The following is a 16,018-nucleotide window of genomic DNA, read 5'->3' on the forward strand; positions in this document are numbered from 1 at the left end:
GATGTGTTGCAGGTCACAAGATAAATTTAGATGATTTTTATTTAGCAAATGACATATTTGATAACAGTTGTAGTTGATTTGTAATTCTTTAAGAATTCTCCAATGTTTTCACTTCTTTTTCCTTAGTTTATATTAAGATCAAAATATGACTGTATTGGGAATTGTGTCCGCTGAAGAGGGACATTTTCACCTTCTGATAAACTGAGGGTAATTCTTGGAATCCTTACCATGTCATTTTTGAATATTTATTTTTGCTATAATGAGTTTCTTACAGAGTTCTTCCATGACCATCTGTATTTCATTGCAAAGCTTTGGAAGATTAATGTTCCTATTAAAAAGATGGGGGATCCTATCTTCAGTTCCACTTTATGTGGTGGCAGTTGAATCCAGAAATTCTGTTGGAAAATGAAAAGCATTTGCTCCTTCACTGACAGAAACAATATTCTTCCATCATTCCAGGGAAGTACCTATTGCTGAAATGATGAGAAAAGTCAATTCCACCTATTGTGGAATGTGGGATTGACTTTTATCATCATTTCATTGAGGGAAATCAAAATAGAGTTCTTTAAGAACAGTTCTGCATGATTATCAAGTGTTGGACAGATGAAATCTATGCAGACTACTATTTTGAAGCAACCACAACTTTCCCCAATTTTATTTCCTCAGGACTTTGGATTTTGGGCACATTCCATAAATTAGTCATTATTCCCTATGACAATGATGGTGAACCTTTTAGAGACCGAGTGCCCAAACTGCGACCCAAAACCTACTTATGTATCATCGGGTGCCAGGTGGGCATGGCCCATTGGGTGGGTGTGGCCCATTGGATTGGTGTGGCTGCAGTGGTAATGGCAGACTGGGTGGGACTAAAAAGTTCAATCAATTAATTTGAACTTTGTGATATCTTTTTTTTTCTCGTGAGAAGTTGAAATTGATTGATTGATTGATTGAACCTTCTTTTTTCCACACAGCAGCGGAGGCCTAAAGCGAAAAGGTTTTATAAAAGCCAGCTGAAGGCCTAGGACTGGGGCGACAGCATGTGTGCCCACAGAGAGGGCTCTATGTGCCACCTGTGGCTGCCCTATCTATGTTTCCTGGTAAAATACATGGGAAAATCCCAATGGAGGAATAGTCCACTTAGGGTTTGGGTTAAGTCACCATAAACTCATATAGCAAAATGGACATCACCAACAAATTCGGAATTCTTGGGTATGGTTACGAGGACACTAACTTTTCTTGCCTGCCCTATCTATGTTTCCTGGTAAAATACATGGAAAAATCCCATTGGAGGAAAATTCCACTTAGGGTTAGGATTACCTCACCATGAACTCTTAGAGCAAAAGGGAGGTCGCCAATTTTTTTTGCACACAGTAGCGGAGGCCTAAAGCAAAAAGGTTTTATAAAACCCAGCTAAAGGCCTAAGAGTGGGGCGATGGCCCACGTGCCAACAGAGAGAGCTCTGCATGCCACCTGTGGCACGTGTGCCATAGGTTCGTCACCATGGCCCTATGATGTATCATTTTGCCCAGGTAAAGGTCATGATGAGAGTGTGAGTGATGCGCATGTGTACATAATTGAATCATCTGAATAATTACAGCAAAATGACTGAAAACATCTGGAAAACATTCTACAAAGATGATGCTTGGAATTACTTTCTGTGGACTTTAAAAATATTATCACCTTAAATTACTCAAATATCGTAAGGATTATATCCTATATGGAAATTGAAATTGAAATTAGTTATGGCTAGCTTTAGCTGCACTGAGGCCTTTGTTTTCACAACTCATATTTCACATAATTGCCACCAAATGGATATAATATTCAAAAGAAATTAAATATTATAGATGACACTCAAGAAAATGTAGTTATAAAATAATGTTGTGGGATGAACATTTTTTTAATAAAGCAGTATGTAAGTTTGCCAATAAAAAGATTAATGATCTGTTCTGCATAGCAATCCAGCTATATCAAAGTGAATTGCCACATAGAGATTCAGTATCTTTGATTTTCTGAGACAAAATTGTCAATTACTTTGTACATTTCAGTTCATCTGAAATGGAGTATAGAAAATGGTTTTGATCGCTTGATCATAGGTTATATAAATGGCATGAAGCTTTTCAATTTTTCTCACACTAAATATCTCTCCTCCATTCATATTACTGGAGTTAAATCATTAACATTTAGAATATGAAATGGCAGAATTGTGATTCAGCTCTTTGTCATTGGTACAGAGATATTTCCAAATAGGAAGCTTTTGATTGAAATGTCATTTCATGGAAATTGACAGCTTGATCACTCTGAGATTGTTGCATTAACTTTGATGTATGTGTGATGTATATGTGGTGAAGCGTAGAAGGACATTTGGCAAGATGTTTTATCTTGTACCACGCATACATGCCTAGTGTTTATTTAGATTTTATTTTTAAAGGAAGAAAAGTAAAATTCAATTCATTTGCAGAGAGCAAATAAGATCTTTTATTGGAAATATTCAATTAGTGTTGTATTACAAATGGCACATTATTGCTTTTTGTTTTCATTGTACAAATATGGATTTTATGAAAAAGCTGAGGACAAAAGCTTGTCTTATATTATTTATTTAAGCAATTAGTATTCTATGCTATAAACCACATAAGAGTTTTATGAAAAACAAGGGTGCTTAATGCAGCTCCCAAATCTACAAAGGAGGGTGTTAGGACAGTGGTATATATTGGAGCTACAAATCATTTCATACTCCAAACTTGCATTTGTTGAGGGAAATTGTGTAGGTAGATATCTAGGAGGAAGGAAGGAAGGAAGGAAGGAAGGAAGGAAGGAAGGAAGGAAGGAAGGAAGGAAGGAAGGAAGGAAGGAAGGAAGGAGAGAACAGGAAAGAAACATGTTTTAACAAAAAAAACTAGTACTCTGATCAGAATATGGTAAATAAAGCATGAAAATTCTTCAAATGTAGCAGAAACAGAGGACAGGGTTCCAATGTATATAGAAATACCCATAGATGTTTAGAAATTCAATTGACTACATTTAGTGCCTGTTGCTTTTAGGTAAGTAGAAGGCCAAATAAAGACTACTTTGAGAAAACATGCTTTCAAAAAGCAAATTGCAGCTTTTTCAAAGGCATAACATAATAGCTATGGGGTACTTTAATTGTACTTACATTTGTTAGAAGACAAACTCTGCCAATCATGTTACTTCCAAAAAAATCCTGCCGCAATTTTTTTTGTTGGGAATAATTGCAGACGCTACAGTTGTGGACACCAAATTGATGTTGAATTTAATTACGGCAGCAAGACTTTTGATAGGCCAATATTGGAAGAAAGAGGAACTGCCGACTATAGAAGAGTGGACTTTAAAGGTTTCCGACCTGGCAGAGATGGCGAAGATTTCGGCCTATTTGAAAGACCATTCGCAAGAACGCTATATTATGGAATGGAGGAAATGGATTGAATTTATCCAGAACAAGTATAGGGTTAAGAAGTTTTATGTAGCATTTGAATAAGTCTTCTTTCGTTTTTTTTTCTTTTCTTATTTTAGTTTCTTTTTATATATATTCAATATTACTAAGGCTTGTTTATCCTATATAAGCTAGAGAGTGATGGATTTTAGACTTTATAGTTGTTAGTATATGATTGTTTATGATTGTTTTTTATATATATACCTTGTATTTAGCTCTGGGAAGTCGGGGGGGAGGGGGGGAGGGGGGGAGGTAGGGGGGGAGGAGGGAGGGGGAAGGGGGGATTTTTAAAGGAAAATTGTATTTTAAAACTTTTCAATAAAAAAAAAATCCTGCCTTGTTCTTGCTGACAAGTTTTAATTCAGGGAGTGAAGGTAAGCAATAGAAAATCTACTATCCTTGACTTAATAATAACCAATAGGAATGATTTAGTTGACGAACGGGAAGCAGAAGAAATGTTTGATAAAAATAACCTTATAAGTTCCTGATTTAAGGGAATCACAAGAGCAGCTCTAACAAGCCACTAAAAACAATGTGCCATGCTACTAAAAAGATAAATGTAATTTTAGGATTAATGAACATAAACGCAGTTTTCAAATAATAGGAAGTAACCGTTCCAGCTGAGTTCAGTGCCTGATTCTTGGTTCCACCCTTTAAGAAGGATTTATAAAAACCAAACAAGTTCAGACAATAGGTCTAGGTCAGGGGTAGGCAACCTTGGCTCTTTTATGACTCATGGACTTCAACTCCCAGAATTCCTGAGTCAGTGCTGACTCAGGAATTCTGGGAGTTGAAGTCCACGAGTCATAAAAGAGCCAAGGTTGCCTACCTCTGGCAGGGTAACACAATACAGCCAGTAGAGCTCAGCTGGCTCAACACTGCCAGCTTGCCTCAACCAAGTCACCTCTGCCAACTCATTGCTTCCAAGTTAACATGGGACAATACAAAATCCCAATATGCCAACGGGACACTTTGCTTCAGGCACCCAGAAGAAAACCTGGGCAGGCCTGTGGGTGGGTGGGTGAGTGGATTGGCAGAGCACAGAGTGGCAGTGGTGGCTAGGGGCTTCCCACTAAAGGGAGAGCTGGGCGGGTGGGTAAGCAAGCAGGTGGGCAGAGTGCAAAGTGCAAAGTGTGGAGGCCAGGGCTTGTGGCCAAGTTGTAACATTCTATCAGATAATAGAAACAAGGTAATCTCAAGACGAGATAATGTTATGAAGACAAACTGAAGAAATTGGGAACTTTTAGTCTTTAAAAGAGATAACCAAGTAGGGATGATAGCACTTCTCAAATACTCATATTATTACTTTTGTTAAAATAATTAGTACTGTGATTGCTGTTTTTAATTATTTATGTGTTCTGAAGCCATTGACAATTCTTAGTGAGCTCATAGATTTTCTCCATGACAATCTGTTCCTAACCTGGTTCTTCAAATCTTAATGGTGCATTCATTGCCACTGTAACTAAGTCTATCCACTTTGATGATGGGTGTGCTCTTCTCTTTTCTTCCAGCTTTCCAAGTGTTAAGAGTCTCCTCTGTAGAGAAAATATTGATTTGTTTAATAATTCATTGTTTTGTTTTGTTTTGTTTGTTGTCCATTGTATTCTCAGGAGACTTCTTTGACACCAAACTTCAAAAACATCAATCTTGCTTCTTTAAAATCCAGCTTTCACTTCTATAGAGTGTCACAGGGAATACCATACAGCTTACATTAATTTTATTGGATTTTTTTTAAAAATTTTGTATCTTTTTAATCCAATTACTGATTGGGGATCTGACCCTCTCAGAATTACTTGTTAGTAATTTAGAAGGCTTATAAACTTAAAAAAATGCATGAAATAAATATCATACAAGAGAAGGTCATTCTAGAATTCAGGACACAGAATAGTGAATCTAAATTATTAAAAAGAAGACTTGAGCAGTATACTATGGAAGTTTTTAATAGTAAATGCAGTTATGTGGCAAAGCCAGTTATCCAGAAAGTTGGTAAGCTGTTTTTCACTGGGCATGTTCAAGCAGAATCTAGATAATCCTTTATTGGGAATGTGGAATCAAATTAAATATCTTTATTACAGTCTTTGACCCACCTTTGCAATAAAAAGAGTACTACTGAGGATGTGCAAATTTGGATTCCTGGACTGAATAAAAACTGGACCCAATGGCCTAAATATTTCCTTCATACCCCGATTCTGTAATTGTGTGAACAGATTCAGGTAAAAATACATGAAGAATTTGCAATTTCCTGTCACTATGTCCTTTTAAATGTATAATCAGACCAAGAAATGGAATAAACATGCTGGGTAAGAGAAGATAGTTAGATATTCATCAAGAAATGAAATAGTAAGATGTATGGACATATGCTGCCTGATTCAACAGAACTCTTCTCAAGCTTACCGCAAAGAGGTTGAGGGTTGGTGAACTGGTGTAAGGAAAACAGCCTAGTTTTAAATACCAGAAAAATGAAAGATATCATTGTCCATTTCAGAAAAGGCAGGCACAGCCACACTTCTCTGTGCATAAATGATTCACCTGTGGAGATGGTTACCAGCATCAGATTCCTGGGTGTGCAGCTATTGAGTAAGCTGGCTTGGTCACTCAACAGTGAGAAAATGGTGAAGCGGGCACAGCAGCGCCTGTATTTTCTGTGTCACATGAGAAAAGCACATCTTCCTTCCCCTGTTCTGACCACTTTCTACAGGGGGGATGATCGAGAGCATCCTATCGCACAGCATCACAGTCTGGTTTGGAAGCATCACTGCTTCAGACAGGACGGTGGTGCAGAGAGTGGTGAGGATGGCCAAAAAGATCATTGGCAGTTCCCTCCCCTCCATCCAGGACATAGCACAGAAGCATTGCTTGACCAGGGTCTGTAAGATTATCTGGGATGCTACACATCCTCTTCACAACCTGTTTTCCTTGTTACTTTCTGGGAGGAGGCTTCGTGGTATCCGCAGCAGAACATCCAGATTCAGCCATAGTTTCATTCCATACAGCCTTAACCTTGTGAACTCTCAAGCTTCCTCCTTCCATTATATATGCAAGATGGACAGTATTTAATATTTATTTGTTATATATATGTAGGGGTGTGGGTCTATACCAGGGGTAGGCAACCTTGGCTCTTTTATGACTCATGGACTTCAACTCCCAGAATTCTTTTTTTTAATTGAAAAGTTTTACAAAATTTAAAAAACATATAAATTGAACCCCCCTCCCCATCACCCCTTCCCCCCCCCCAGACTTCCCAAAGCAGAATACAGGGTATTGTGTATAACAATCTTATACAAACATATGCTAAATATCTATTAAAACATTAACAAACCTTCCACTCTTTAACTCCCTTATAACAAAACTATAATAACTATAATAACACATCTTTTTAATTACTAAAAATTATTCATAAGCTATTTGGAACTTTTTAGTCCCATATTTATTTTGAATATAATCAATCCATCGTCTCCATTCCAAAATATATTTTTCTTGCGATTGCTCTTTCAAATATGCTGAAACTTTTGCCATTTCAGCCATGTCCATTACTTTAAATGTCCATTGTTCTATCGTAGGTAAATCTTCTTTCTTCCAATATTGCGCCACCAGAAGTCTGGCTGCTGTTATTAAATGTAACATTAATTTAGTTTCTATAGCAGAACAGTCCAAGATAATACCCAGTAAAAATAACTGTGGAGTAAATCTTATCTTTCTGAAGAATCCACCAAATTTTTATCCAAAAGGCTTTAACATTTTTACATGTCCACCATATATGATAATAAGTTGCCTCTTCACTACCACATCTCCAACACTTAGGTGGTTGATTTGGATACATACATGCTATTTTTTTAGGATCTAAATGCCATCTATAAATCATTTTATAAAAATTCTCTCTTAAGTTTTGCGCTTATGTAAATTTTACATTTCTAACTCAGATTTTTTCCCAAGTGTCCATCATTATAGGTTCTTGAATATTCTGAGCCCATTTTTTCATACAATCTTTAACTAACTCCATTTCTGAATCAATCTCTATCAGTGCGTTATATAGCCTTTTTATATGCGATTGACTTTGATCTCTAATTTGTTTTATCAAATTTTCATCAACTCTTGTTATACCAATTTTCTGATCTTCTTTCCATCTAGCTTGTAATTGTGTGAACTGAAACCAAGTCTGTACTATCTTTTCTTCTTTTAATACATTTAAAGGTTTCAGTTGCAAAATATTCCCTTCCATTCTAAGAAGCTCTTTATAAGTAATCACATCTTGTTTCTGCTCCACATGTATATTTCCTATTGCATGTCTGGGTATAGCCCATATAGGTATTCTGTTATTTAATATATATTGATATTTTTTCCAAACTCGTAACAGAGTATTCCTTAAAATATGAGTCTTAAAAACATTGTACACCTTTTTATCATATAATAAATACGCATGCCATCCATACAATAAATCATACCCCTCAATATTCAATATTCTTTCATCTGTTAAATTAAACCAGTCACTAATTGTTGATAATACAACTGCATCATAATATAATCTCAAATGGCTGGCTCAGGAATTCTGGGAGTTGAAGTCCACGAGTCATAAAAGAACCAAGGTTGCCTGCCCCTGGTCTATACATATGTGTATATAGTATGGTTAGGTGTGTGTCATGTATGTGTTCCATTTTGAGAGTGGGCAACTAAATTTCATTTTTGATGTGTGCCGTTGTGCCCACAGTAAAAAAAATGACAATAAAGGTTATCTTATCTTATTCTTATTAGGCTTTGTTAGCATTCTTTTATAGATGAGGAATAGGATGGTATTCTATAAAAGGATGGTATTCTATAAAAGAATGGCAATACTCCAGTGATTAAGTCCATATAGTGTTATAGATACATAATTTGTGCAACCAGGGAAAACAGTGATTAAACAAAAAAGTAGTAAACCCTCTGGCATAACAATCCCCTGCCAGTCCCCTTTCATCCTTAAGCCACCTGAAATCAAACTACAACCTATGTTGTGATAGGGAAAAAAGCACTCATAGCATTTCCTCCTCCACAACCAACAACCAAAATTAGTCGCACATACCCAGTATTATACAACTGTTTTATTATGATCAAAGGGACTGGCCCCGTTTGTGGCTCAGGGATTGCTTTGGTTCATAGTGTGACAGCTAATAGCAGAATCCTGTTAGTAATGATGCCCCAATCATTGAACTCTTACCTGAAGCACATTTAGTCAAGCACATTAGCTTGGTGTAGCCAGCAACTAAAGCAAGTATTATGGATAAAAATTTATACCAAAAACACCTTTTACTACCATTGTTTTAATTGTTGTATTTATTGTTTTAAGGATGATGATGATGATATATTATTACAACAGTATAAAACTGATTTTATCATTTTCTTATAAACTGTTCCAAGTGATTATGGGGGGGGAGGAGGAGGAGGAGGAAGAGGAGGAAATGGTGATAAAGATGTTATAAACAACATATAGTATATTGGCTTAACACAGAACAAGGTAGGTGCAGAATATATTCTGGTATCAGATTAATGCCAGATATATCTTCTAAGTTTTTATGGACTTTGTGTAGGTACAGGAGACAAAAACAAACAGATTAATAGAAGAACAGCTCAGGAGATTCTAGTAAATAATGCTGATCACAGTTCATGAGATGACTGTTATGCTCAATGTGTGGAATATTTGGTGTAGGTGACAATTTGGGGCTGATGTAAAATTGCCATGGATTGAAGAGAGTAGAATGTGCTCTTCCTTTGTGCTTCCCTATGCTATCATGCTCATATGCTCTTTTAACCATTGTATTAAAATATCTGAGATATCCATCAGTGGAAACCTAGTTTTCTGTCTGCCTAGTAGGACTTCTGCTGAAACTTGTCAGTTGGTCTGTTTTCAATAAAGGATTGTACTATAATTTATTTAACAGGATTGCCTTCTGTTTTGTACTATTCTAATAGAAAAAAGGTTATATTCTCAAATGGATCAGCTTTCGAAATTGCTGGCCTAATTACTCAAATAGCTTTATATACAACTCTTTGAAATAATCCCAAATGTATTTGCTACTCTTGCCTTTCTTGGTCAGGGTTAATTGTGGAGGAGAAAATCATTTGGCATTCTAGTGCCCTATTTGATTCCAACATTTCTAATGCTAATGTTTACCAATGGAAATTGAAATTGAGGCACTACAAACATCTGTGCTACTTGCAAAGATCAATTTGTAATAGGGAATAACTGATAAAAATGGCCCCTAGGCCCCTTAGTTGTGGGGTGCCTCAGGGGTCGGTACTCTCGCCTCTCCTGTTCAACATCTATATGAAGCCGCTGGGTGAGATCATCCATGGTTTCGGGGTGAGGTATCATCAATATGCTGATGATACCCAGCTTTTTATCTCCACCCCAAAACAAGCCAGTGATGCCCTCGATGTGATGTCCCATTGCCTGGAAGCGGTACGGATTTGGATGGGGAAGAACAGGCTCCAGCTCAACCCGGCCAAGACTGAGTGGCTTTACGTACCGGCATCTCGTCTTGTCCAAGAAGTTCCACCTTTGGTTATGGGGGGAGAGGTGTTGCCTCCCGTTGATAGGGCGTGCAATTTAGGCGTCCTCCTGGATTCACGACTCAGTTTTGAAGATCATATTGGAGTCATGGCCAGGAGGGCATTTGCCCAGGTTCGCCTGGTGCGCCAGTTGCGCCCCTATCTGGACCGAGATGCCCTACGTACGGTCACTCATGCACTCGTTACCTCTCGGATAGATTACTGCAATGCTCTCTACATGGGGCTGCCCTTGAAGACCACCTGGAGGCTCTAGCTGGTGCAGAATGCGGCCGCGCGGGTAGTGATGGGAGCATCCCGATACTCCCATATTACACCCCTCCTGCGTGAGCTGCATTGGCTACCAGTTGTCTTCCGGGCGAGATTTAAGGTGCTGGTACTTACCTTTAAAGCCCTACATGGCTTAGGCCCGGGATATCTGCAGGACCGTCTGCTGCCGGGGATCAATGCACTCACACAGAGAGGGCCTCCTCAGGGTGCCGTCGGCCAGACAATGTCGGCTGGCGACCCCCAGGGGGAGGGCCTTCTCTGTGGGAGCGCCAGCCCTTTGGAATCAACTCCCCCTTGAGCTTCGGATGGCCCCGGACCTCCGGTCCTTTTGCCGCAACCTCAAGACGTTCTTTTTCCATCAGGCTGACCTGGATTGATGATGGGTTTTTAAAAGTTTTAATTTTAACTGTGTAATTTAATATTTGGGGCTGTTATTTAATTTTTTCTTAATTTTTGTACTGCTGGTTTTTTATTGTTGTTAGCCGCCCTGAGTCCTCTGGGAGATAGGGCGGCATATAAGTCCCATAATAAATAAGTCCCATAATAAAATCTTCAACTGAACCAAGGTGATGATACCAAACATTTATGGGCCAAACAATATTCATGTACTTCAGTTACCTACAGTATATACTTAAAATATGTACTCCTGTCACAAACATTTTAATAAAAGGAGCAGCACTTACAATAAGCTATTAATAAGGTAAATTTATCATTTTTTTCTGATCTCTATGATATTATCGGTAGTAGCAAGAGAAATAAATAGGAACACTTAAGAATTTCAAAGAACAACATAATTTAGTAATATTTGTACACTGATCTAACTCTAAGGATGAATTGCCTTCCTCCCAAAATTGAAAAGACAGTTCCTATTACCCAACAGGATCCATTATTTTAATTTTCTATGAAGTACCTCAGGTGTAATGTTTCCAATCTTGAGTTCAGAGGAAAATGGATTGGATTTCTAAATTAAACTTGAATCCGAGTCAGGATCTTCACAACTTCCTTAAATTTGACTTGCATAAGAAACCACAGAAGTGCAAGTGACAATCCATATTTGGGCATGACTCTTAAAACCAAATATATTAAATAATTTCATTTCTCATTTTGTTATGACCCTGTCTGCATCTTTGTCAGGCCACACATCTCTACTGGAACTCAGTATAATACAATAAAACATTTAGTTAGTTGACCATAAAAAAGCATGAGCATCAGCCGCAGTAAAGTACAATAAAATGAGATAAGGTAATATACATTGAAATAAGATTGAATAAATTTCAGTGAGATAAAATAGAATAAAATATAGTAAGGTAAGATAAAGATAAAATAAAATACAAAGATGTATAGTAAAATAAATATTAATGTTCAAAGACAGTGTGGATTTAGGTGAATTAATCACTTTCACATGCAGTCCCAATGTGTTCTATAAAATGTGTTATCTGTTGGACAGCCCTGACTATAAACTTAACATTCTAGTGACTACTTATATATTTGTGCTCTGAAGAAAATAATATAAACTTTTATTAGAATCTCAGTTTATGGTTATGTCAAGTAGTATCTATAAGCACTGAACCCTTGCTGAAGCATATAATTAACAACTGAATGTGAATTGTGATGCTCCACAAACACGTAATCTCTCAAAATATGGAATTGTCCATATTTGACCATAGAATCTAGCTAGTCAAATTTTGCTCTGGTAAGGACTATATATAAGTAGTCACTAGAATGTATTGAGTCAAACCTATTGTCAAGTATTTTTTCTGTTTGAAACTTCATTTTATTTTTGGCTAGCCATTTCAAAACCTGATGTTTACAAGTAACTCAATATCAGTTTGAGAATTAGCATCAAAAAACCCTTGTTTGAATATTGCCTTAAGAAAGAGCCATATAATTTCAAGTGATCTCTCCTTTTTGAAACAGTAGAAATGAGATCTGGCAATGCCTTGAGGAGACTGTCCACTGATGCTAATGGAGATACCATCATTTTCTTCACCTTGTATACAAAGAAAGAAAGAGAAGAGAAAAGGTGAGATGGAGAGATGCAATCTTAGGGCAACAGTGCAGCATGGTACATAGAGTTCTGCACCAACCATGTTAGAATCTCCACAAAGTGCATAAATATAGTAGATTCCCAAATTATGTTCTATTTTAATTGTGTTCCTTTTGGGGCTATGGGAATAGAATTTTGTTTTAATCCTTTACAATGATTTTTTTCCAAATATAAACCATCTTTTACAATGTACATATTACAAATGGCTTTCTCTCACACTCTATATAACTATAGATCTATCCTTTTTGAAAGAAACATTTGAAATGTATATATCCCGTTTTTCTCCCTTAAATTTCAAAATACTCTAAAATGTTCAAAATATGATAATTAGATTCAGTGATTTAATTCAACATGGTTGTGAAAGGAAAGGAAAATAATATTGCAATCCTTTCAGCTGATCATCCAACAATTGCAAATTTCGTAAAAACTCTGTCTCAGTTCTGTGCAGCTCATGGGCAGCATACAAATTTCTTCAATGAATAAAATGTCTTCCCAGCTGGAAGGCTCTAACCAGTTACAATTTTTCTTATTGTCAAGTATATTCTTTTTCAAGAATATTTGATTGGCTTACTTCGAAATGACATTACAGAATTATTTCTCTTCTTTATTCCTATTCTAACAATAATTAAATACACACATAGCAAATAGAATTTCATTCAGCAATTATTTTTACTAGTTTCTAGTTTCATGCAATATTACTAAACCCAATAAGAAGTATTCTAACAGCATGCTAGTGAGTTTTCTTATTGGGTTTGCTGTCTCTTGAATCTTTTCAAGCCCTTAAGTGGATGAACCTTTTGAATGTAAATGGAGGGATATTCGGATAGTGTTTCCAGCTGCTTTGCCCATAATTTTGGGGATTCGTATGAGGATCAATTGAAAAAGCCTCCATTGTAAAGCTGTTAACAGTCTGTTTCAGTATATTTTATTACTGATCAAGTTACAATAAAACTTATTCATAAGGAGATTCATAATAAACAATTTCCTAAAATATTAGAAAGATACATAAAACTCTATTCCACAAAATACAGATGATATTAAAATGATATAGAATATTTAACATGGATTGTTTCTAGTAAAACAAGTAATTGTACAGGAAACACTGAAGTTGGAAAGTCATTGCAACTCCTTTTATTTCAGAGCACAGCAGCTGGATTATAATCCTGAATAACTAGCTACAGTCACTTTAAGACCAATTAGGCTCAGTGGGGAAATTCTGTCAGATAGTACCCTAGAGGCCCATAGAGGCCCTTCTGACAATCACTGCTACCACTATATCTCAAACTAAAGAATTAGTATTTACAATATTATGCTTGGCTATACAACCAAGAGAAACAGAAATAATAGCTTCCACCCATCCCTGAAAATGAGTTGGAGGCTAAGATCAAGGCAACATTAGTCTTGGGCAGAACTACAAATGGGTGTGGAGATTAAGGATAAGACTTGGCTACTGAAAAAATACAAGGACATGATTACCTCTGAAGCCGTAGAGCAGGGGTCTTCAAACTTGGCCCTTTTCTGACTTGTGGACTTTAACTCCCAGAATTCTGGCTGACTGATGATTGCTGGGAGTTGAGGTCCACAAGTCATAAAAGGGCCAAGTTTGAAGATCCCTGCCCTAGAAACTGCTAAACAAAGGCTCACCGCACTGGCTACCAGGTTAAGGAAATATATTATATAATCTAGCACAAATTGTGATAGTAGGCAAGGAACAGAAGACAGCATTGGTGACAGATGTAGTAACAGCAATATCAGGAAAGATTATGAGGAGCTGGAGAAGTATCAGAGGCTGAAAGAGGGACTAGAGAGGATGTGGAAAGTAAATGCCAAAGTGGTCCTAGTTGTGGTAGGAGCACTTTGGGCTGTGATTTTTAAGCTGGCAGAATGGCTCCCTCAGATTCCTGGAACAACATCAGAACTCTTTGCCTAGAAGATTTAGCTCAGTTTAGCTTAAAACAGCTAAAATACTGTGTAGAATCCGCAAATATCCAGGCTGCTGGTAGAGGACATAATCTTGAAAAAGACACATATCATGCATATATAAACAGAATCCGAGGTATTGTGATTAGCAGTGATAGGCATTTAATCCTTTTTATTAGTTGGAGTTAGGAAAGAATGGATCAGAATAACTTCAGTCCATGTTAATCTCATGTTCCAATTCTTTTACATTAGCACATCAATCTATTTTTGGAAACTGCATGATAATTGATAATGTTTGTTAACACAGGGTTTTGAAATTTTAATCTTGTTTTTGGTTGTTGTTCTACCTGTTAACTATTTTTTTATTAATATAGATGGATGACAGGTCAATAATTTGCACATAGAGTTAGAAGTTTAAACATTTTGATCCTGTTTCTCAAGGGATAGGAAACTAATATTGTAGCAATATATTTACCAGTATTCAGCTGGTAGGATAATGTATGTATGTATTTGTGTCTTTTTTAAAATGCACATTTTTAATGTATGGTTTCAGTTAGTTTGTTTCTGTAAACAATTTCTTTCTTTTTGTGGAATTTTGTATTTTAGCTTTTTGAATCAAAAATAAAAAGTATTTAAAAAGATATTTTTTGTGCATTTACTGACACTCATATTTAGGCTCAACCAACCATGCTAAATCCTAAACCTGGTTTAGCAAAGCACCATTTCTGGATTCCCATAACTTGATACACTAAACAAATCATTTGATTGTGTAATATCATGGTCTAGTTGACAAAATATGTAAAGGCAGTTCCTATATCATTAAATCATAATATATTTGCCTCATTTTTAACAACTTCACATATTGTGCAGATTCAGCCTATTTTTAGCTGGAAATGTAATTTCAAAATTTAGAGAGATGAAACAGCTAAAGTATCGCTGAAGTATATATTAGTGTTGGAAATGAATTTGTATTTGCAGTTGTGATAAAATCCACCGTGCCTAGAAACTATTAGCAGTGGGGAAATGTTTTTATTGGAGTCAAAGAGAGCTTCCTTCCTGATGCAAAAGTGCAGAAGTTGTTCCTCCTCACCATTATAACAGTTTATTTTACTGTGGTCTGTATGATATATTGTGTAGAAAACTATAGGAGAGTTGGAGGGAAATGTGAAAGAAAATTGGGCCAAGGAAGGAATGTTAATGATGTATAAAATGGCTTTGTGTATTTTATATATTAGGAGTGATGAGCAAAAGAAAGAGCAAGAAGAACAATAGCTGCAGCCAGGTGCAATTTCATCATGAAAGTAAACATTTCAGGAGACTATCTGCTGTTACAGTGACAACATTGTTGAACATAATCATTTAACTGAGATTCTGTTCCACACTTGGGTCACATGATGTAAAATGATCATTAGTTTTATCAATTATTTTAATGGTAAACACACACACCCGCTGGTCTTTAGGGAATCCTATAAATATGAACATATGTGAAAAAACAGTATTTGCTTCCTAGTTCATATTAAATAATGCTGAGGTAATGCATACTTTGGATTCAGTTATATTTTCAATCATTTATAATACACTTTTTCTTGTAATTACTGGGTGATTGCCATAGTTTTAACTCTGAATTATCTCAATTATTTGCTTGTTTTTAATTGGAACTCATTATACTGTATAAATGTCCTCTTTTTATATTTGCTGTAGAGTTCGTTTTTATCTCCTTTGCAAGCCAAATAATCCTAACACTAACAAAATAATTGGCTTTTTTTGTAAATTAATGTGCAGGAAGCCAGTTA

The sequence above is a fragment of the Vipera ursinii genome (genome assembly GCF_947247035.1).
Source record: "Vipera ursinii genome assembly, chromosome: 3".
Lineage (NCBI taxonomy): Eukaryota > Metazoa > Chordata > Lepidosauria > Squamata > Viperidae > Vipera > Vipera ursinii.